Source organism: Budorcas taxicolor, chromosome 1, assembly GCF_023091745.1.
Source record: "Budorcas taxicolor isolate Tak-1 chromosome 1, Takin1.1, whole genome shotgun sequence".
Classification (NCBI taxonomy): domain Eukaryota; kingdom Metazoa; phylum Chordata; class Mammalia; order Artiodactyla; family Bovidae; genus Budorcas; species Budorcas taxicolor.
This window is the reverse complement of record NC_068910.1, coordinates 8,179,208-8,202,367: the sequence shown is the minus strand read 5'-3', so window position 1 is coordinate 8,202,367 and position 23,160 is coordinate 8,179,208. Positions and strand designations below refer to the sequence as shown.

The following is a 23,160-nucleotide window of genomic DNA, read 5'->3' as shown; positions in this document are numbered from 1 at the left end:
ATCTCAGACAGGTCACGTAATTCTTTGCCTGAAGAAAAGTGATGAAAGTCGTCCATTCTCTGCCTTTCACCAACACATCCTTGTGCACTAAAGGGACTCTGAAGAAACTGCTGAAGGCTACAGACCAAACACTATATGCTTATGACTCCAAAACTGCCCACGATCTTTACCATGTGTGTTCCATTGTTGGACACTCAACAGATATTTTCTTCATTGATTTTCCTTGCTACTTACTTAACCAGATTTGCTCTGTGAGCCCAGAAACCTTTTGATCACTATATTAGTTTTCCATTGCTGTTGTAACAAATTGTGTGTGTGTGGTCTGTTGTGTCCGACTCTTTGTGATCCCACAGACCGTAGCCTGTCAGGCTCTTCTGTCCATGGAGTTTTCCAGGCATGAGTACTGGAACCAGTTGCCACATCCTACTTCAGATCTTCCCGACCCAGGGACTGAACCCACATCTCTTGCATCTCCTGCACTGGCAGGTGGATTCTTTATCATTGAGCCACCAGGGAAGCCCTGGTAACAAATTACCACAAACTTAATACCTTGAAAAAATACAACTTTACTATTTTATAGTTTGAAGTCTGACATGGGGCTAAAATGAATGTAACAGAAGGGAAGAATCCATTTCTTTGCCTTTTCCAGTTTCTAGAAGCTGCCTATATTCCTTGGCTTGTGGCCCCTTTACTCCATCTTCAGAGCCATCTCTCTGACTGTTCTTCCATAGTCTTGACTCCCTCTGACCCTCCTTTCCAGCTTCCTTCTTGTCCCCATCCAGATAATCCAGGATAAGCTATTTTAATATCATCTGATTAGCAAACTTGATTCTGTCTGCATCTTTGATCCCCTTTTGCCATGTAACTTACCATATTCACAGCCTTCAGATATTAGAAATGGACATCTTTGGGGGAGGGCATTATTCTACAAACCAGAGTCAATAGTAAAGCAGGAATTTTGTTGACATCCAGGCCTCCATGTGAGCACTGATGACAAGGTTAAGGAAATCAGAAGTGATCATGAGGTAAGCATTTTGATATTTGGCTAAAGCCAAACTTAAAAATCAGATTTTGGTAGAATACCAACACTGAGACTGAACTTCAGTACATTCCTAACACCCTTTGACCTAGAAATCCACTTCTAGAAATTTATCCTACAGAATTACACATGTGAAAGTTCTACTAACAAGAGTATTTACTGTCACCAAATTTATGAGAGAAAAATTGTAAACAACTTAAATGTCTGTCCACACAGGAATGGCTGACAAAATTTACCTATATTCTGGAATCTTTGCAACTTAAAACGAGGTAAACGTATATACCAGGAGGATGTTCATGGTCTACTGTACTTCTTATAAAACAGCAAGCTTTGGAACAGTATGCATAATAGGATACCACTTTACCTTTTATGAGCGTGTGTGTGTGCGCGCGTGCATGTACACATAGTGTGGGAACATGCAGAGAAAAAAGGCTGGGAGAGTACATACCTATCAGCTATATAAACTTCTGTGTTGTTTGAATTTTCACCATGAGCATGCATGACTTCAGCTTATCCCTTGAACCAGAAATTCTAATTCTAGGAAATTTACTAATGAAAACATCATGGTGGTGAACAGATTTCTCTGCAAGGATAAAAACCCCTGTATATGAGAGCGAACAACTGTTAGCACCCAAAATGAAGAGGGGATCGATTAAAGGAGTGGTACATTTATACTACAGAGGAGTATATAGCCATTAAAAATAAAGATAATTTACAAAACAGAAATAGACTCACAGACATAGAAAAAAAACTTATGGTTACCAAAGCGGAAACGTGGGGAGGGATAAATTTGGAGTTTGAGATTAAAATATACACACTACTATATGTAAAACAGATAAACAACAAGGGCCTACTGTATAGCACAGGGGACTATACTCAATATCTTATGTTAACCTATAATAAAAAAGAAACTAAAAAGAATATATATATATATGGCTTCCCAGGCGGTGCAGTGGTAAAAAATCTGCCTGCCAATGCAGGAGGTGCAAGAGATGTGGGTTGTGGGTTCGATCCCTGGGTCAGGAAGATCCCCTGTAGCAGCAAACGGCAACCCACTCCAGTATTCTTGCCTTAAAAACTCCATGGACAGAGGAGCCTGGTGGGCTACAGTTCATGTTGCAAAGAGTTAAGACAAGACTGTGTGTGTGCACATGTGCACACACACACACACATATATCTATATATATCTGAATCACTTTACTGTACACTTGAAACTAACACAACATTGTAGATCAATTATATTTAATAAAAATTAAATTACCCACACTCTAAAGACAGATATACTATTAAATAAAAATACTATAAAACATGTATAATGTGTGCCATTTCACTCAAATATATACACAAATAATATTATTATGCAAATATGATCAGTAGCTAGGGTGGAATAGGTGGGTGATTTTTACTTTCTTATGATTTTTTTGGAAGAGAGGAGGATGTCAGAGATAGGGCCTCTAGTTCTACACTTCTCTCAGTGTTGAATTTCCAAGGACAATATATATATTAAGGACTCACAGTTTTGAAGTGTGACTCATTTGAAAAGACCCTGACACTGGGAAAGATTGAGGACAGGAGGAGAAGGGGATGACAGAGGATGAGATGGTTGGATGGCATCATCAACTCGATGGACATGGATTTGGGTGAACTCCAGGAGTTGGTGATAGACAGGAAGGCCTGGCGTGCTGCGGTTCGTGGGGCTGCAAAGAGTCGGACACGACTGAGCGACTGAACTGATACTGAGCTGAGAAATCCTAGAGTAGACATTTTGTCCTGGGTTCCCTGGAGCAGCCACTTAGAAAGCCTGTGCAGCACTCAGTAATCCCTGATGGTCCACCAACATGCCCTCTTCTACTTGGTTCCACTGCCAACATGGTGCTACATCCACTGTGGTACTGCTGCCAACGTGGCACTCCATCTGACATGGAATTCCTTTTACATGCTGTCACCACCAGCACAGCGGCGCATCACCAGACAGCTGCACGACACAGTGGCGCTCTATCCCACACGGCGCTACATCAACATGACATCAGAGCCAACAAGGCAACTGAGCTGCAGAGTAACCGTGGCCTGAGGAGATCTCCCAGGCAGCGGAGCTTAAGTTCAGCTTCGCTGGCCCGCACATCCCAGTGAGGTGCCAGAACAGAGGCAGAATCCAAGTAGTACACACAGGTTAACAAGGAAGGACCATCTACTCCCCAATTCAAGCTTCCTTACCTAGGATCCCAGGAAGGAGGGTCAGAAGAGGAGAATCCTTGAGCAGGGGGCAAAGGCTGTAACACAGAGGCAGAGATTTACACACATGGGGTTGTTGAGCTTAAATACACTACATTTCCCTTTGCCATATCTGGTTTTCTCCCTTTGTGTGTGTGGGGGGAACGTCAAAATATTCGAGCTTATCAACAGCAACAGGTCCTTGGATCTGCATTCTACAGATCTGTTGATTACTCTGGGAGCCTATTACCTTGGCCTTTCTTGAATTTACCCTCAGGAGAGATGTTTTTTGGGTCTTTTCGGCAGGCTTTTGCGGAATACATTTTTTCCATAACCAACTCTCCCTTTTATAACTTAAGCTCTTTGCCCTTTGAAAGTCCTTTTCTTTATTAATCAATTTTCAAGGAATATTTTAGTTTACTCGTTAACAATGATCACTGCTCTTGACATACACTGCATATTTTTATTGTATAACACATATTTTAACCACATTGAAGAAAACGACTTAACAGAAAAATTCCTCATGTTTCTCCCAACTTAATATGTTAAATTTTTCCAGTTCAACTCTGAACTGAAATAATCTGACTCACTCTAATCAGTGTTCTAGTTTCTGCATTTAAGATGCTATTTAAGCTTGGGATTAATATACACACACTACTAAATACAAAATAGATAACCAACAAGGACCTACTGTATAGCACCAGGATCTCTACTTAATATTCTGTATTAAATTATATGGGGAAAGAATCTGAAAAAGAATGAATATATGTATCACTATAACTGAATCACTATGCTGTACACATAAAACACAAATTTTTCAACTATTAAGCAAAACAATTTTTTAAAAAGATGCTACCGTGCAAGTCCATATTGTTTGCCTTCAACATTGCTGTTGCCTGCATGGTATTTCATTATGTTGATAACTTAGCGTCTCTTGAGCCATTTCCCAAGCGTAAGAGTTTAGGTAGATTGAGCCTTTAAAAAGTGTTGGGAGTAGTCTCAATAAAGGAACTTAAAATCACAAAGTGATTACAGATCTTCAAACAAAACAGTTCTAAAAAGAAAATCAAATTTTGGCTAACTATTAAAAGAATTAAAAGATCTCTCTTAATAATTTTAATGTCAAATAAACATGAAAACCAGTGTGTGTGAGCACTAGACATAAATAATAAAAGCAACAGTACATAAAAATAAACAGTGTATTCATGAAAACCATGTACAAATTAAGAAGAAAGGTATTATTAATCACTCATTAAAAAGTCATAGTCCCTCCCTTTTCTGGCCGATGAAGGGACTGCTCCAATTCCTTCTGAATTTGGCAGAGTGAAGAGGCAACATCGCTTCACCAGTTCCATTGTGACTAAGATGTGTGGTCTTGCAAAGTAGGATCTGATTCCCCTGAGCGCATGAGAAGGCCTTCCTATGGCTTTGATACATGTTTCCAGGTCCTCATTGCCCATAAATTTTCTAACATTGGTCTGATCTAGGTCTGGATCACCAACAGCTCTTTGTCCCTTTATAAGAAAAAGGCATATACCTTAACCTTCTCTACTCTTGGAGGGGGTTTCCGATCTCTCTCTGTCTTGGGCTCATTTCTATTAAGAGTAAGGTTAAATTAAGAACAGGGTACTCTGCCCCAAGTTCTGAATTCAGATAAATGATAGAGTGAGGCAGTGGGAATATTGGTAACTTTTATTAAATAATTTTGTCTCTTCTATCCCCTATTGCCCAAGAATGCCTAGCTCTTGTTAGATAATCACTTGTGAGCAGACCAAAAAAAGCATGAGCGTAAGTCATAAAAGGAGTGAAATACTGCCGTTTGCAGCAACGCTGATGGACTTAGAGATTCTCATACTAAGTCAGTCAGAAAGAGAAAGACAAATATCATATGATATCACTTATACATGAAAACTAAAATATGATACAAATGAACATATTTACAAAATAGAGTCACAGACCTAGAAAAAAACTTATGGTTACCAAAGGGGATGGAGGAGGGATAAAATGGGAGATTGGGAATGACATACACACAGTACTATAATGGAAAAGAATCTGAAAAGGAGTGTGTGTGTGTGTGTGTGTGTGTGTGTATAATTAAATCACTGTGTTATACACTTGAAATTAACATGATATTGTAAATCAACTATACTTCAATTTAAAAAAAACATAAGAAATTCTATCCTGAATGCCAAAAATATCTTTCTGTATTTATGTAATGTAAGCAGGTCTTTAAATGATCATTCCTGAAAGAAAAAAAGCATCAACTATTGACAATGATTCTTTTAAATATACCTGGAATGTTTTCATGGGACTACTAAGTCTCTTCAGATACACTGGATAAAACTCCCAGATAAAACTTTTAAGTGATTTATTTTAGATTTGTTGTGCATTACTTGACTAAGTAGTTAAAATTTTTATCAAATCATATCATGAAATATTTGTTATTATGGTAAATCTTTGTTGTTTTAAAAACTGAGGGGGTTTTTTGGTTTGTTTTTTGGCCTGGGGGGAAAAAAGGAAAGAAATTACATGCTAGTTTAATCAGTTTTTAGTAATAAATACTTTTCTGCTTCATTAAATAGGAAAAGATTTCTTATAATGAAAATAATCGAGTTATTTACTATTTTCATACTTGATTTTTTATTGTTTTAAAAGCTAAATGCGAGAATTTACATCACATCCATATGTACATTCTACCCAGGGAAACCATGCATTGATCATCCTCTTTGCTTTATAAGTGATTTATAATTTTAGCTATATATTACATTGTATTATAAATTAGTTAAGAAACAATATATTTATATATTTAAAATATTGTACCCCTTTACTTATTTGGCTGTGCCAGGTTCTTGGCTGGGGCACGAAGAACATCTGGTGTTCATTGTGGCGTGCAGCATCTTTAGAACTCTTAGTCGTGGCATGTGGGATCTATTCCCCGATCAGGGATGAAACCTGGGTCCCCTGCATCGGCAGCACAGAGTCTTAACCACTGGACCACCAAGAAAGTTCTAAGAAATAGTATATTAATACATTATCCTGTTTTTGATAATTATAGAATGGACAACTTAATTATATTAGATCTGTATCACTTTAAACTAAACCTGATGGATTTTAAAAATCTTATAAGATTTATTTCCTAGTGGTTACTGTCATGTTCCTTGAAGTAAGTATTAACATTTTTGTTTCACGTAAAAAATAAACTCAGATGTCTTCTGGTAGTAAGTAATTCTGATTTAATGGCAAAGAAGAAAGTTGTTAACAACTGGGTTATATAGCTAACATTTTCCTTCTCTTAAAGGAACGAAAGTAGCAGTTACAAGGTTATGAAGAAAACACACTGATGACACGTGCTGTATTTAGGCACACAGTTCAGTGGCATTAAGTACCTTCACAATGTTGTGTAACCATCAGCACTGTTCATCTCCAGAACTTCTACTGTCTTGACACAGAGCAGCCAGGTTTTCAGTCTAAGAGCAGGAGAGCTTCCTAAAGGGAAGAAAGCAGATGCCAGGGTAAAGATAAAGGAAATTTTTGTAGTAGTTGACCCGTGATTCTCTCAGGAAGTAAAGGGAGCAAGTGAGTTTACAGTGTTCAAGGATAGGAGGATGATCCTCCACAATTTTAAAGGAGCACCACTGCTGTGACGAGGTCAAGCATGGAGCATGGTATAGAATTTCAGAAGCTCTATGTCCTGTGATTAGAACCCACGGGCTGCTAGTGAGGTAAGTGCCTAATAAGTCCAGAGGGGAATTTGGGTGATGTACCATAGCACCCTTTGTGCTGTTCAATTCATCAGCTTTATGCAGTAGATCTAAGCAGTTCAGTGCTAACTTCTCAGTTCTCATGAAAATGCCATAAAATCAAGTTTCAACATATATTATTTCTGTTCCTCCTCTGAATAAGTTCATGCTGTTTCTGTCTCCCAGAGATCTATCAGCCACTGGCAGGGTTGGAAGTGTCTCTCATACTTCTTTCCTAAGCAGTGTGGTCTGATGCTAATACTTGGACTTCGGTGGTAGGTGGCCCTGGAGTTGAGGCCAGGTCTGCCTTTCTGTGGATCTTTGGCAGAGGTGTCAGTCCTTCTCAGCCTTGACTTGCATGCAGATCCTCTAGAAAATGGGATCGAATATTTGCCTCACTGGACTGTTGGGAAAATAAAGTAAGACAATGACTATGCACCATTTCTATTAAGCCATTCTAGAGCTTTCATGTAATTGAGATAATTGTGCCCACTTTGCTTCTTAAGAGTTACATGCTATATCACTTGGCCTCTATTATTGATATTTTTGCATCCTATGAGGAAGGCTGGTTGTCTAAGAGCATCTCCACTGTTAGCCCCAGATTCCAAAGACCAGTCATCACTGTTTTTGCTTGATGCTAGTACCTCTCTCACCTGTGCATTCTTGACTGCTTTGATAAAAGGAGTGTCCTCTGGGCTCTCCCACGAACAAGGTTAAATCAGAGGATGGGTTGAGAAAACAGTCCATGGATTAGACACAAGTAGATTCAGCACAAGAAGGAAATAAACTCCATCTGAGATGGGGAGAATACACAAAACACTTGGTATCAAATTTAATAAGACACTGACAAATTCGTGGTCAAAAAGACTTATGCCTATGTTTTCATCTAAGAGTTTTACAGTTTTATTTAGGTGTTTGGTCTATTTTGAGCTAATTGTGTGAGGCAGTAGTTGAAATTCACTTTCTTTTTTGCACTAAAATTTTTTCATTGAAATATACTTGATTTATAATATTGTATTAGTTTCAGATATACTGCAAAGCGATTCAGTTATATATATATTTTTATAGTCTCTTCCATTTTAGGTTATTACAAGATATTGAGTATAGTTCCCTGTGCTACACAGTAAGTCCTTATTGGTTATCTATTTTACATATAGTACAACAGTTTGTATATTTTAATTTGAAACTCCTAATTTGTCCCTCACCCCTCTCTCTCCTTTGGTAAGCTTGTTTGCTATGTCTATGAGTCTATTGCTGTTTTGTAAATAAGTTTATTTGTATCATGTTTTTCAGATAAAACATATATATGATATTTGTCTTTATCTGGCTTACTTCACTTAGTATAATAACAAATTCATTCTTTTGCATTTGGATATGCAGTTTGTCCCATGATCAACTGTCAGAATTAATGACCTTTCAGCCTTCTTTTTGTGGTCCAATTTCCAAGGTTTTTTAAATTTATTTTTCTGCATAAAAAATTCAGTCAAAGCTGAATTTAGTCACTTTAAGTCTCAACATGATATCACAAATTTCCCACCAATTGTACAAAATGTCCCCTAGGGCCAGTTTTAAATTAGGCTCAGACAACAAAATGCACATTTCACTTGAAAGCTTTTGTGCAGGTGTGCCCAAGCCATCAAATCCAATTAAACAAGAGCAAATGCATTAATAGCTGAAGACTTAGTTTTACATCAGGCTGTCTCTAGAGATGTTCCAAGCAAATAAAATAGTGAAATCCCAAAAAACCATTCTTTTTTAGACTAGCCAAGATAAACTGGTACTAAGTTATTTGGAAGAGTGTCAAGTCGGATTCATTACAGCACTGATTCTGAGAAGAGGGTACCAACTGCATTTCCCCTTGAAGGATAACTTGTTCTTAGACCTCTGGCGATGAACCTCAGGGTCTTTGGCTGATGGGACAGGGTGGGCAATAGCTCTAAAGTAGAAGAGAGTGGTATGCGTAGAGAGTACGGTGTAGAGGGCAGTTAGGCTTACAAAGGCATGCTGGGACAGACAGAGGTGGGGTGGGATAAGACAGCTCAAATGCCTGGCTTTAGAAACACGAAATGTTGTTAAGAAAAACTACTTGGAAAAAAGGCAAGAAGGTAGGTGGCACGTACTTTCAGTGCATTACGGGGAACTAACAGGGCTGGTGGTCTCGTCCAAGAGTTATTTCATTACCTAGCCTAAGGAAATAAAGCATTGTTATTACTATCAATTATGAGCTTAGAATCTCAAATTATATGCTTGATATTATCCAATAGAAAAAATAACCCCAAAGGGTACAGTTTCAATGCTCTCCTCTTTTATATCAAATCTAATATTTTAATTCTAACATTCCTCTTTTACTCTTAGTCTTCTTTTACAAATCTCTATGAATACCCAATTCTTCAACACGCTCTTATAACCAGCTTTAACTAACTGGCTCCTTTATTAATAAGTTATTACAATAAATCTTTGACACATATTCATTTTGTATGAGTCATGTTTCCAACATTTTAAAAACTTTGACAAAATTCAACCGTGATGACCCAAACTATCCTTTAAGCATTCTTTAAGAAAAAAAGCAGCCCTCACTCCACCAAGGAGCCCAACTATAAGTGATCATTGGATTCCTCATTCTGCATGAATGTGTAAAGGACTAAAAAAGTTTAAAGCTGTGAAAACGTATTCCAAGGGACTAGGAGGCTCATTCCTGATGGCTGTGATACTACAGCACAGTACAAACCCTAGGAAGCCAGGCATGGCAGATGAGCCAGACGTTCTCACATGATGAGCATGTATTAATATTTAAGACTGATTTCAGGTAGTCTTTTGCCTTAGCTAGCTGTTGCTCCATTGTTGAAAGTCCATGTGAAGACATTCAGATTCTCATCAAAGTGAAAGTTGCTCAGTTGTGTCCAACTCTTAATGACCCCGTGAACTATACAGTCCAGGGAATTCTCCAGGCCAGAATACTGGGGTAGCTGTTCACCTCTCCAGATCTTCCCAACCCAGGCCTCCTGCATTGCAGGAGACTTCTTTACCATCAGGGAAGCCCTCAGATTCCCATAACCTAGCATATAAAGCTGTCTAACCACTGCTTTGGTTCTTTGTAGCAAAGCAAACCCTTCTTCACATATGATCCATACTTGGCTTTAAGTATAACCCAAAGTTACTAAGAAACTCGCTAATGGGGCTAACGTTCACTGCCTAGATTGCTCTCATCTGCCCTCTTTTCTGTCAGATGATTATTAATCAGTGCTCAGCTTATGTATCATGTCCTTTCTAAACTCCTCTAGACATAAAGAGTTACTTCCTTTTCCCATAGCACTCTGGTTCCATCTTTACAGTACTTTCAATACAGTACTGTCCCTGAACTGTTTGAAGTGTTTTCCCAGTTACTCTGAGAGCCTCCCAAAGCCAGAGATTAATTTATCTCTGTATCCTCTGTTTCTACCCACAGGTTTTGGCAGATAGAGAGGAGTCAAGAAATTGCTGTTGAAAGAGCGCGTTTTTGAAAAAGTTCTCTAGTGCCATCATAACTGGTAAACCAAAAAATAAAAACAAAGGATGTCCATAGAGGGAAGAAGAGCCTACTAATTTATTACTCCAGGCTTGGGATTAATTTCAACTTCCTTAGGTCCTTGGGTTAGATGAAACAGTAGCAAAGGGCATCATTTGTGTAACTCAATACAAATGAGCCTTTTCAGTAAGATCTGAGCATCAGTTCTCTAGACACAAACCACTTCTCAATTTTAAAAAAGCATGGAAAATTACTGCATGAGTTTCCTCTCTGAGTCGTGAATGCTGTCTGGTGAGGCAGAAATTAGACTGTATTAGGCTGAGTTGGCAACTGGACGGAGAAGGCAATGGCAACCCACTCCAGTACTCTTGCTGGGAAGATCTCATGGATGGAGGAGCCTGGTGGGCTGCAGTCCACGGGATTGCTAGGAGTCGGACATGACTGAGCAACTTCACTTTCACTTTTCACTTTCATGCATTGGAGAAGGAAATGGCAACCCACTCCAGCATTCTTGCCTGGAGAATCCCAGGGACGGGGGAGCCGGGTGGGTGGCCGTCTATGGAGTCGCACAGAGTCGGACAAGACTGAAGCGACTTAGCAGCAGTAGCAGCAGCAGCAGAAGGGACAAAATGACAAAAAAAGCTATCTCTACCATGGGGTACTTGGCTATACCAAATTATGTTCAGTTATGTGCTAGGGTTAAGTAGTATGAACCCAATGAACAGATGCTCTGCATAGCACAATAGGGTTAAAAGAGTCTGTAAACACTGGACAATCTCTAATCTCAAAAACAGCTCACATTCATTAGAAATGGACGACGGTGTACATTTACAGTTTTTCCCAACGCTACCTTAACTCTTTGACTGTGGTCAAACTATAAAATGGAGAAATCCAAATAATATGGACATTCTTCAGAATATCACATTGGTCCACTATGTAGATGACATCCTATTAATGAACCAAATAAGCAATAAATGGCTAGCATGGAGGAGTCTTCATTATGTGCTACAACGACTGGAAGATAAATCTTATGAAGATTTGGGGGCCACCACATCAGTAAAAAATTTTAGGAGTTCAGTAGTCGAGGATGTCACCTCCAAAACAAAAGACAAATTATTGCATCTTGAACCTCCCACCAGCAAGAAGAAAGTAAAATGCATCTTTGCCCATATTGAAAATAGTCAACCTTTTTGACTTTAGCTGTTGTGATAGGTGTGTAGTGACATCTTGTTCCATTTTAAATTTGCATTTCCTCAATGGCTTCCCTGATAGCTCAGCTGGGTAAAGAATACACATACAGTGTGAGACTGCAGCTCGATTCCTGGGTTGGGAAGATCCACTGGAGAAGGCATAGGCTACCCACTCCAGTATTCTTGGGCTTCCCTGGTGGCTCAGCTGGTAAAGAATACACCTGCAATGTGGGAGACCTGGGTTCGATCTCTGGGTTGGGAAGAACCCCTGGAGAAGGGAAAGACTACCCACTCCAGTACTCTGGCCTGGAGAATTCCATGTACTGTATAGTACACAGGGTCGCAAAGAGTCAGACACAACTGAGCAACTTTCACTTTCAATGACTAATGATGTTGAGCACTTTTCATGTTCTTCTTTGCCATCTGGTTATCTTCTTTGATGAAGTGCCTGTTCAGAACTCTTACTCATTTAAAAAACTGTGCTCTTTTCTTACTGGTGATTTTTGACAATTCTTTGCATATTCTGGATTCAAGTTTCTTATTAGATATATGCATTGCAAAGATTTTTCTCCTAGGTTGTGCTTTGTGTTTTCATTTGCCTAATACTGTCTTTTAAGAAGCAGGAATTTTTAATTCTGGTAAAGTCCATTTTATCAATTTGTAGTTTTATGGACTGAGCTTTTATTGCCTAAGTCAAGGTCACAAAAGGTTTCCCCTGTTTTTCAAAGTTTTATAATGCAAGGTTTGACATTTAGGCCTATGACTCCTCTAGAGTTAATTTTTGTTTCTGGTGTGAGATATGGATCAAGTATATTGTTGTGGCTCGCGGGTTCTACAGCGCATGCTCAGTAGTTGTGGCGCATGGGCTAAGCGCTCTGTGCATGTGGAATCTTCCTGGACCAGCAGCTGAACCCATGTTTGCTGCACTGGCAGGTGGACTCTTAACCACTGGACCGCCAGGGAAGTGCTCTATAATGTTCTGAGTGTATCTCTTGCACAGATTTTTTGGGGGGTATTTACTCTAAATATTACGTTATACATACATTACTTAACACAGTCTACTGGTTTTAATACTGTTCATGGGGTTCTCAAGGGAAGAATACTGAAGTGGTTTGCCATTCCCTTCTCCAGTGGACCACGTTCTGTCAGACCTCCCCACCATGACCTGCCCGTCTTGGGTTGCCCCGTGGGCATGGCTTAGTTTCATTGAGTTAGACAAGGCTGTGGTCCTAGTGTGATTAGATTGACTAGTTTTCTGTGAGTATGGTTTCAGTGTGTTTGCCCTCTGATGTCCTCTTGCAACACCTACCATCTTACTTGGGTTTCTCCTACCTTGGCCGTGGGGTATCTCTTCACGGATGCTCCAGCAAAGCGCAGCCGCTGCTCCTTACCTTGGACGAAGGGTATCTCCTCACTGCCGCCCTTCCTGACCTTCAACGTGGAATAGCTCCTCTAGGCGCTCCTGCGCCCGCGCAGCCACCGCTCCTTGGATGTCTGGGGTTGCTATTCTCGGCCGCCGCCCCTGGCCTTGGGCCGCTGCCCATGGAAAGGCAAAATGATAGGATACTGAAAGAGGAACTCCCCAGGTCAGTAGGTGCCCAATATGCTACTGGAGATCAGTGGAGAAATAACTCCAGAAAGAATGAAGGGATGGAGCCAAAGCAAAAACAATACCCAGTTGTGGATGGGACTGGTGATAGAAACAAGGTCCCATGCTGTAAAGAGCTATATTGCATAGGAACCTGGAATGTTAGGTCCATGAATCAAGGCAAATTGGAAGTGGTCAAACAAGAGATGGCAAAGTGAACGTCGACATTCCAGCAATCAGCGAACTAAAACGGACTGGAATGGGTGAATTTAACTCACATAACCATTATATCTACTACTGCGGGCAGGAATCCCTTAGAAGAAATGGAGTAGCCATCATGCTCAACAAAAGATTCCGAAATGCAGTACTTGGATGCAATCTCAAAAACGACAGAATGATCTCTGTTCGTTTCCAAGGCAAACGATTCAATATCACAGTAATCCAAGTCTATGCCCCAACCAGTAACGCTGAAGAAGCTGAAGTTAAACGGTTCTATGAAGACCTACAAGACCTTTTAGAACTAACACCCCCAAAAGATGTCCTTTTCATTATAGGGGACTGGAATGCAAAGGGAGGAAGTCAAGAAACACCTGGAGTAACAGGCAAATTTGGCCTTGGAATGCGGAATGAAGCAGGGCAAAGACTAGTAAGAGTTTTGCCAAGAAAATGCACTGGTCATAGCAAACACCCTCTTCCAAAAACACAAGAGAAGACTCTACACATGGACATCACCAGATGGTCAACACCGAAATCAGACTGATTATATTCTTTGCAGCCAAAGATGGAGATGCTCTATACAGTCAACAAAAACAAGACCAGGAGCTGACTGTGGCTCAGATCATGAACTCCTTATTACCAAATTCAGACTTAAATTGAAGAAAGTAGGGAAAACTGCCAGACCATTCAGGTATGACCTAAATCAAATTCCTTATGATTATACAGTGGAAGTGAGAAACAGATTTAAAGGCCTAGGTCTGATAGATAGAATGCCTGATGAACTATGGAATGAGGTTCATGACATTGTACAGGAGACAGGGATCAAGACCATCCCCATGAAAAAGAAATGCAAAAAAGCAAAATGGCTGTCTGCAGAGGCCTTACAAATAGCTGTGAAAAGAAGAGAGGTGAAAAGCAAAGGAGAAAAGGAAAGATATAAGCATCTGAATGCAGAGTTCCAAAGAATAGCAAGAAGAGATAAGAAAGCCTTCTTCAGCGATCAATGCAAAGAAATAGAGGAAAACAACAGAATGAGAAAGACTAGAGATCTCTTCAAGAAAATTAGAGATACCAAGGGAACATTTCATGCAAAGATGGGATCAATAAAGGACAGAAATGGTAGGGACATAACAGAAGCAGAAGATATTAAGAGGTGGCAAGAATACACAGAAGAACTGTACAAAAAAGATCTTCATGACCAAGATAATCACAATGGTGTGATCACTCATCTAGACCCAGACATCCTGGAATGTGAAGTCAAGTAGGCCTTGGAAAGCATCGCTATGAATAAAGCTAGTGGAGATGATGGAATTCCAGTTGAGCTATTTCAAATCCTGAAAGATGATGCTGTGAAAGTGCTGCACTCAATATGCCAGCAAATTTGGAAAACTCAGCAGTGGCCACAGGACTGGAAAAGGTCAGTTTTCATTCCAATCCCAAAGAAAGGCAATGCCAAAGAAAGCTCAAACTACCGCACAATTGCACTCATCTCACATGCTAGTAAAGTCATGCTCAAAATTCTCCAAGCCAGACTTCAGCAATACGTGAACCGTGAACTCCCTGATGTTCAAGCTGGTTTTAGAAAAGGCAGAGGAACCAGAGATCAAATTGCCAACATCCTCTGGATCATGGAAAAAGCAAGAGAGTTCCAGAAAAACATCTATTTCTGCTTGATTGACTATGCCAAAGCCTTTGACTGTGTGGATCACAATAAACTGGAAAATTCTGAAAGAGATGGAATACCAGACTACCTGACCTGCCTCTTGAGAAATCTGTATGCAGGTCAGGAAGGAACAGTTAGAACTGGACATGGAACAACAGACTGGTTCCAAATAGGAAAAGGAGTATGTCAAGGCTGTATATTGTCACCCTGATTATTTAACTTACATGCAGAGTACATCATGAGAAACACTGGGTTGGAAGAAACACAAGCTGGAATCAAGATTGCCGGGTATCAATAACCTCAGATATGCAGAAGACACCACCCTTATGGCAGAAAGTGAAGAGGAGCTAAAAAGCCTCTTGATGAAAGTGAAAGTGGAGAGTGAAAAAGCTGGCTTAAAGCTCAACATTCAGAAAACGAAGATCATGGCATCCGGTCCCATCACTTCATGGGAAATAGATGGGGAAACAGTGGAAACAGTGTCAGACTTTATTTTTGGGGGCTCCAAAATCACTGCAGATGGTGACTGCAGCCATGAAATTAAAAGATGCTTACTCCTTGGAAGGAAAGTTATCACCAACCTAGATAGCATATTCAAAAGCAGAGACATTACTTTGCCGACTAAGGTCCATCTAGTCAAGGCTATGGTTTTTCCTGTGGTCATGTATGGATGTGAGAGTTGGACTGTGAAGAAGGCTGAGCACTGAAGAATTGATGCTTTTGAACTGTGGTGTTGGAGAAGACTCTTGAGAGTCCCTTGGACTGCAAGGAGATCCAACCAGTCCATTCTGAAGGAGATCAACCCTGGGATTTCTTTGGAAGGAATGATGCTAAAGCTGAAACTCCAATACTTTGGACACGTCATGCGAAGAGTTGACTCATTGGAAAAGACTCTGATGCTGGGAGGGACTGTGGGCAGGAGGAGAAGGGGACGACCGAGGATGAGATGGCTGGATGGCATCACTGATTCGATGGAAGTGAATCTGAGTGAACTCCGGGAGTTGGTGATGGACAAGGAGTGCTGCGATTCATGGGGTCACAAAGAGTCGGACACAACTGAGCGACTGAACTGAACTGAACTAAACTGGTTTTAATATTTTACCCATTCAAATTAAGTATAGAAACCGTAGCTCCCTTTAAGTCCCTGTACCCTCCCCTATTTATAACTGTCTTAGATATTTCTTCTATAGTCACTGCAAACTAAATCAGATATTATATAGAGATTTTTTTTTGTTTCAACCGTCAAACATAGTTTAGAAACCTTGAGAACAGGAAGTATATTGTATTTAGCAATATTTTGTTCTATTGTGCTTTCCTTTTTCCTGATAGCTTAAACTTCCATCTTTCATTATTTCCTTTATATTTGAAGAACATTCTCCAGGAATTGTTATAGTAAGTTCATTGGTGACAAATTCTTAGCTTTTCTAAGTTTTCTTTCATTCCTGAAGGATAATCTTCCCATCGGTAGAATTTGGAATTGACAGGTTTTTTCTTTTCCCATAGGTTTATTTTATTATTGTTGTTATTTATTTTGGTCGCACCAGGTCTCAGTGTGGCGTACAGGATCTTTATTTGCCTATATGGTATCTAGCTACCTGAACAGGGATCGAAGCTGGGCCCCCTGCATTGGGAGTGCCAAGCCTTAGCCACTGGACCACCAGGGAAGTCCCTAACAGTTTTCTTTCAGAAACGGGATGATGTTGTGCTACTTCCTTCTGACCACCATGGTGCTGATGAGAAATCTGCCATCCAAAAAATGTTTCCTGTAGGTGTTATTGCTCTTTCACTGTTTTCAAGATTTTTTCTTTTTTTAGTTTTCAGAAGTTTAAATTTGATGTACCTGGGTATAGATTTCTTTGGGTCTATTCTGTTTTGGATATGTTCAACTTCTTGAATCTGTAGGTTTATCTATTTTGACAAATTTGTAAGTTTTCAGCCATTGTTTCTTTGAGTACTTTTGAGCTTTTCTTTCTTCTCTTTTTTGCGGACTCTGACTCTCTCTGATTTATAGATAGGTTCATTTGTGTCATATTTTAGATTCTACACGTAAGTGACATATGGTATTTGTCTTTCTCCTTCTGGTGTCAGCATCTTTCAAAATTGTATTTTGTCATTCAGTTTGTAATTCTCCTGATGAATGATTTTTTTAAAATGGCATCCTGGATCGTCAAAGCATTGAGACTCTGGATCTTTTGTAAACCTTCTATTTTAGAATGACCTCTCTGACACTAGGCCAGATGGAATAGAGTGTCATCTCCTAAGTGCCAGGTGGGGGTGAAATTTCAGGTTTCCCATTTCACCTTCTATGATACCCCAGAGGGGAGTACTACCTTATTCTTGTTGGATGGAAGTGCAGATTTTTGGCTTCCCACTAGGCCTGACAATTGAGAACCGACACAAGAATAAATGTGCAAAGTAGCTAAGAGCAGAAAGCAATATTGCTTCTTAATTTTTTTGTTAATTCATTTAGAAGCTTTCTTTTCATGGCCTCTATGTGGAGCACAATGGAATCAAGATTGCCGGGAGAAATATCAATAACCTCAGATATGCAGATGATACCACCCTTATGGCAGAAAGCGAAAAGGAACTAAAATGCCTCTTGATGAAAGTGAAAGAGGAGAGCGAAAAAGTTGGCTTAAAGCTCAACATTCAGAAAACGAAGATCATGGCATCTGGTCCCATCACTTCATGGGAAATAGATGGGGAAACAGTGGAAACAGTGTCAGACTTTATTTTTGGGGGCTCCAAAATCACTGCAGATGGTGACTGCAGCCATGAAATTAAAAGATGCTTACTCCTTGGAAGGAAAGTTATCACCAACCTAGATAGCATATTCAAAAGCAGAGACATTACTTTGCTGACTAAGGTCTGTCTAGTCAAGGCTATGGTTTTTCCTGTGGTCATGTATGGATGTGAGAGTTGGACTGTGAAGAAGGCTGAGCACTGAAGAATTGATGCTTTTGAACTGTGGTGTTGGAGAAGACTCTTGAGAGTCCCTTGGACTGCAAGGAGATCCAACCAGTCCATTCTGAAGGAGATCAACCCTGGGATTTCTTTGGAAGGAATGATGCTAAAGCTGAAGCTCCAGTATTTCGGCCACCTCACACGAAGAGTTGACTCATTGGAAAAGACTCTGATGCTGGGAGGGATTGTGGGCAGGAGGAGAAGGGGACGACCGAGGATGAGATGCCTGGATGGCATCATGGACTTGATGGACGTGAGTCTGAGTGAACTCCGGGAGATGGTGATGGACAGGGAGGCCTGGCGTGCTGCGATTCATGGGGTCGCAAAGAGTCGGACACAACTGAGCGACTGAACTGAACTGAACTGATGTGGCCACACGCTCCTGGTTTGTTATTAATTTCACCTGTGTCCCTTTGCTGGCTTATTATTCTTTATAACTTGTAAAGGCTAAGTTCTCAAATGCTCAGTCCTGAGTACTGTGTTTTTATCTGCTCTTCTTCTTTAGTTGTACTTTTTCCCTAGGAAATCTTGTGCAGTCATATAGCTTTAAATATCACTTGTATACTGAGGACTCCAAAATTTCTATTTTCTTATGAGGAATCCTCTAAATTCCTGATGGGTATTTTGAACTGCTCACTTGATATCTCCATCTGAATGTTTATCAGCACTTCCTGCCTTAATACACTGAAAGCATAATTATTAATTCCAACCTCTTTCTCCCAGTCTCAAGTCTTCACCAGTTATCTAGGTGTAGAGGTAAAAATTTAGGATTCATCTTTGATTTCTTTCTTTCTCTCATACCCCACATACAAAACACTGGTAATATTAACAAACTCGTCTGTATCATTCTGCACCCTTCTCATTGTTTGGTTATACTTACACAAGCATTTATTAATATGTTAGTATGCAAATCTTGGGCTTTCCCTGTGGCTCAGCTGATAAAGATTCTGCCTGCAAAGCAGGAGACCTGGGTTCAATTGCTGGGTTGGGAAGATCCTGTGGAGAAGTGAAAGGCTACCCACTCCAGTATTGTCGCCTGGAGAATTCCATGCCATACAGTTCATGGGGTCGCAAAGAGTTGGACACAAATGAGCCACTTTCATTTTCATGCATATCTTGGTTTAATAGACATAGACTCCAAATACTTACTTTTTAAAGTTAACACCCCTTTAAGCCAGTAGATACACACTTTTTTCTCCTAATTTCTTAAAGGAGCTCTAAATATATACAAACATCTATAGATCAATATATATTTGTCAGGTTATAATAGTAGTAATTTTACCTTTTTTCTCACTCCGTCCAACTCTCAAAACAACTTGACTAAATGGCATATATTTGTTCATATCTTTCATCATCCTCACAAAATCAAATAAGTATATGCATGTATATATGTATATTTACATATAAGTCTAAAAATCTTGCTTTTCCCATTCAAAAAATCCCCAAACCTCATGAAAACTCCTCCAGAATATCTAGTACAGTGAAAATTCTTTTCTTTTTGATGACAATATTCTTTGGTATGAATAGTCTATGAAGCAGAATTTCAGAAACAGAATTTGCTGAATCAAAAGATACACATACACACACACACAGAGTTTTTATTAAATGGTGTGTGCTAAGTCATTCAGTTGTGTCCAGCTCTTTGTGACCTTATGGACTGTAACTTGCCAGGCTCCTCTGTCCATGGGATTCTCCAGGCAAGAATACTGGAGTGGGTTGCCATGCCCTCCTCCAGAGGATCTTCCCGATCCAGGGATTGAACCCTAGTCTCTTACGCCTCCTGCACTGGCACACAGGTTCTTTACCACTGGCACCACCTGGGAAACCCTATATAACAGCTTGAAAGTGAACGTGTTAGTCACTTAGTCCTGTCTGACTCTTAGGGACCCCATAGACTGTAGCCTGCCAGGCTCCTCTGTCCATGGAACTCTCTAGGCAAGAATACTGGAGTAGGTAGCCATTCCCTTCTCCAGGGGATCTTCCCAAACCAAGGATCGAACCCGGGTCTCCTGCACTGCAGGCAGATTCTTTACCCTTTAAGCCACCAGGGAAGCCCATATAACAGCTCATTGATACCCAAATCATGTTTCTATTCTAATGTTAGGATGTACTTGTTTGTAGTCATGATTTTATGATTAATGTGCAACTACAGTAATAGCCAGTTTTCTTTTTTCATTACAAATAATGAAATACACATTTCTGGAATATGTAACACAATTCCTCTATTTAAAAGTACACTGGACTAGAAAAACAAGTTGATGACAGGATCATTAACACTAAGGAATAGATTCAAGGTAATAGATAAATAATCAAGGAAAATAATTAGGTGTCTTACAAACTGCTGTGATCTTCATAAACCTTGTATTGGCAAGTCTCAACTTTCCAACATTTGGTCTTGATATAACCCAGTCTTGTATATCATTCACGTATACTCCCAAACTGCCTCTCTGATATTAAATTCAACCTTTTATACACCAGCGGACCATTATTAAGCACAGGTTATGGCCATTAAGAATGGGCCGAATTTTGCCAACGTGAAGCTATTTGTGGGAGCACATGGGTAGAGGCAGGGTTTCCCACATTGCCCTGGCTCACACTGCTCACACTGGATTTGTTGCCACTGTCAACCTTGCCCCCTCTTGGCAAAGACAGGAACTCCGGGGAGCCATAGGACTGAAGGCCTAGTTCTTGTATGTCCTTCCCAAGTTGGCATTTCCCAGGGAACAGTTTTCTGAGAATCCTCAGGTGGGGGTAGGATTTGTTGAAGGCAGAATGGGATGGTAGGAGGCGAGGTTAAGTAGGTAGGGGCAGCTTCCTCACTCAGCTCCAGCTGTCACTTTGAGGGGGAAACAACTTTCTCTCTCTCCTAGAGCCTTAGCCAGCTTCTCATTTGAAGCGGCAGAGCTTTGGCCTGGCACACTGAAAAGAGGAACCACCCAGTGGTACCTCAAAATAGCTGGCGGTCTTGATCGTATTGCTTCTGTGTTGTACCAATCCTAAGAACCACCTTGTCAACACATTACTTCAAAAATTATGTTTACACATAGTAGTTCTGGAAAATGTGCTCAAGCAATCAACTGGTACTCTCTCCACCTTAAAAAATTATTTTTCTTTTCCCATCCAGGTACGAAGAGCATAACTGGGGGCAGTGTCTGATCTTTGGCCTTCCACCTCCCCTAAGGCAAGAAATGCCTGAGTCAACTTTGTTTCAGGGTCACTACTGCCTTTGTTTGGGTTCCCTGAGATGGGGTGCTTTGGGCCTACAGGCACAGTAATGGCAGGAACAATTATGAAGGATTTTATGGAACGCCTCTTATAATAATGTTTCATTTTAAGACTTTTGATATTTTTCCTTCAAACTTATTTGTAGGCAGTCTTAAACAAGAAAGTGGGAGATGGTCAGTTATAGACCAAATTATTCCACAGCTTTGATCAAGAGGCCAGGCCTAAGTATGCATTTTGTGAATGCATTCTCTTTGAATTTAAAATAGTTGTACAGAGAACTCCTAGTACAGTCATAGATGAGGGCATTTAATAGTATTCAATCTTGCCTGTAAAAACTTGGTTCATTTATTTATGTTTGGGGCTTAGTATTTCCCACTGAACCCCACAGCTCAGAATGCTTATCGCTTTGGGTTCTAACCAGACTAATGCTATCTTAAGACTAGGTATTATAGATATCAACTGGTACCTCCTGCAAGAGAACTATCTACTTTGTTATTTAGGAAACAGGAGACCTGTAACGGACTGCTTTTTTCTCATTTATCTCAGTTTAGGTCTTTGTCACTTCACACTTAACATTATTCAGCCACCTCCACCTATAATTATAATAGTCCTTTCCAGTCTGTCCAGTGTGAAGTGGCTCCCAATAGCCTATGTGGTATCCAAGGCATAGGGCTCCAATTTATTCTTTCAAAGCCTAAAAGATAACTTTACTCAGGGAGAGGCATTGTGCAAGCATGTTCTATACAATTTAGCTTAATAATCACAACACTCTGTGCAGTAGATAATACCTCTATTTTACAGATGAGGCACTGCAAGCATGAAAAGTAACCATGCCTCATGTTACATAGCTAGAAAGTGGCAGGGCGGGTATACAATGCCTGGTAGCTCTTAATCATTGCACTCTAGTGCCTAAGTGCTGACATTTATTCAAAGTTTGAAGTTGACAGACATTATCTCATTGGATCCTCACAACAGTGAGGTCCTGTCCACATTAATATTCTCATCTTACAATGAGAAAAAGCAGAAAAAGTAGGCAATATTCATAGTTTGTAAAGCAGTGGCCATGAGACACTTGAACCAAGGGAGTCAGATGGGTTCTGGATATGCCGAAAAACCAACAAAAAACCCCAAATAATCCTCAAGTGAGAAACAATGATGATAAGGCACTAATAGACACTAATATATAAAATGTGTTTGTTTACATACAAACACAAAAATAGGATATAAAGAAGAGCTAGGAAAGGCTTAATACTCTCATATACTTTGGTTGCTAAAACAGAATACCATAGACTGGGTAGCTATAAACTACAGAAACTCACTTCTTAAACAGTCTTGGAGATTGAAAGTTGGAGATTGAGGTGCCAGTATGACTGAGTTCCGACAAGGGCCACCTTCTGGGGTGCAGACTGAGTTTTCTCCTTATATCCTCAGAACAAACAAGAGTGAGCTCAATGTGCTTTTCAGTGAAGTGAAAGTTGCTCAGTCGTGTCCGACTCTTTGCCACCCCATGGACTGTAGCCCACCAGATTCCTCTGTATATGGGATTCTCCAGGCAAGAATACTGGAGTGGGTTGCCATTCTCGTCTTCAGAGGATCTTCCAGACACAGGGAAGCCCTGGGACTGAACCCAGGCCTCCCTCATTGCAGGCAGATTCTTTACCATCTGAGCCACCAGGGAAGCCCACGAGCAATGGGCTCATGAAGAAACAGGCAAAAGACAGAAACTCTGCAAGGCTATAGCAAAAAATCTGTGTGTGCTCAGTCACTCAGTTGTGTCCGACTCTTCGCGACCCCACCGACTGTAGCCTGCCAGGGTCCT

At 40.2% G+C, this 23,160-nt stretch overlaps 1 long non-coding RNA gene across 2 annotated transcripts in view; it reads right to left on the bottom strand.

Annotated features, from left to right (window-relative positions):
• The window catches only part of LOC128045139 (uncharacterized), a 50,664-nt gene that overhangs the window by 26,436 nt on the left and 1,068 nt on the right, over positions 1-23,160 (bottom strand). Inside the window, exons 2-6 of one of the 2 annotated variants that reach the window (XR_008199136.1) lie at positions 13,077-13,221; positions 9,111-9,176; positions 7,644-7,783; positions 6,637-6,736; positions 3,254-3,309 (exon numbers count right to left, since the gene is read on the bottom strand). This is a non-coding gene — a long non-coding RNA (uncharacterized LOC128045139). The remainder of the gene's footprint in view (positions 1-3,253; positions 3,310-6,636; positions 6,737-7,643; positions 7,784-9,110; positions 9,177-13,076; positions 13,222-23,160) is intronic. The other variant, XR_008199137.1, reaches the window with a different exon arrangement.